We start from the raw sequence: 1608 nt of genomic DNA on the forward strand, positions 1-1608 counted from the left end.
AGACACCCCCCCCCTTTATCTCATACCTGAACTCCATAGTTTACTATTCCTGGAGATGGGTGGAGCAATATTGACACACGCTGCCCATTCCCAGACCTCAGCCGGGCTTCCAATATGTAAGTGACCCTGTTGTTTAGTGTACTTAGTGGTTAATCTGGTTTCTGTTTATATGAGACCGCTTTTCCTAAATGTCCATATTCCCCATGTCAATACCGGCGAGATCTCGTTATGTACCTAAGAGAGCTACATTTCCCACTTCCTCCTGAAATCAGTAAAATAAAACAAAAGTGTAGAAGGCATCCCCCCCCCCCCAGCATGTAGCAATCTGAAAACTTCACAGACAGTAAGGTAAAGGTAAAGGTTTCCCTTGCTCGAAAGCCAGTCGAATCCGACTCTAGGGTTGCGGTGCTCATCTCCGTTTCAAAGCCGAAGAGCCAGCGCTGTCCGAAGACATTTCCGTGGTCATGTGGCCGGCATGACTAAACACCAAGGCACACGGAACGCTGCTACCTTTCCACCGAAGTGGTCCCTATTTATCTACTTGCAATTTCTTGCTTTCGAACTGCTAGGTTGGCAGGAGCTGGAACTAGAGACAGGAGCTCACTCTGTCTTGCGGCACCCGGGTCTCGAACTGCTGAACTACCGACCTTCCACAGCCTGCAGTTCAGCATCTTAACCACTTGAGCCACTGCAATTCCTCAGCAATTTTGTCTCGTGAAGTGGTACAACCACATTGGAATGTACCACTACAGACTGCGGTTTGGGTTTACGAGATGAAATGACCCTCCGCGCCATCATCACCAAAACCATTCCTCACACATATAAAACTAGCATACTAGGGAGAAAGCTAGATAAGAAACCTTTCCCAGGATACTTAGTTTTCTATGTAGAGAGGGGTTTTTTTTGATGGAAGCATGCTCAGTCTGAACATGAAGCACAAACTTGTTGGGAACTAGAACCTTGATGTCTCTAGAGTTTGTACAAACCCCTCTCCTGCTTGTCAGTTGACTCAGCACTGCTGCTCTCATTATCATAAGGGGAGGGGTGGTGGTCAGCCATTTAACTATTAGAAGGATTTCCAGCTTCACGCTGACATTTTCAATGTGAAATTTTTGTATTTAAAATTCAAGGGCTCTAAAACTTCTCAACATCTCTTGCTCGTTGTGCTGTCCATCAGCTATGGCCTCAGGTCAGCAGTCAAACACTGGCAGCTGCTGCATGTCATATTACTTAACATTTCCCCTCAGCATTTACACCATGCTAAATACTTAGGTTGCCAGCTTCCAGGTGGGGGCTGGAGGTCTCTTGGAATTAGAACTGATCTCCAGGCTACGGATATCAGTTCCCCCTGGAGAAAATGGCTGCTTTGGAGGGTGACGTCTGTGGTATCACATTCCCACAGAGGTCCCCAGACTTGGCAACCCTAATACTATCAAAATTCTCAGCTATGAAATGCTGCCGGTACCTGGTTTCCATTGCATGTTGACCATCATGTATGTCAAATATCAATCCATCAACAAATACTGAAATCAAACAGCAGAGAATGCCAGGTGCGTATATCATCCACCAGGCACATGTTTTGAGCATATCTGCAGAATTTCTTATTTG

The 1608-nt window shown here is 46.0% G+C and overlaps 1 protein-coding gene across 1 annotated transcript in view; it reads right to left on the minus strand.

Annotated features, from left to right (window-relative positions):
• Nucleotides 1-1608, minus strand: part of CFB (complement factor B) — a 50504-nt gene that overhangs the window by 48545 nt on the left and 351 nt on the right. The gene's annotated exons all lie outside the window — the stretch shown is intronic.

Source organism: Gekko japonicus, unplaced genomic scaffold (assembly GCF_001447785.1).
Source record: "Gekko japonicus isolate JY-2015 unplaced genomic scaffold, Gekko_japonicus_V1.1 scaffold1799, whole genome shotgun sequence".
In the NCBI taxonomy this organism is placed as follows: Eukaryota; Metazoa; Chordata; class Lepidosauria; order Squamata; family Gekkonidae; genus Gekko; species Gekko japonicus.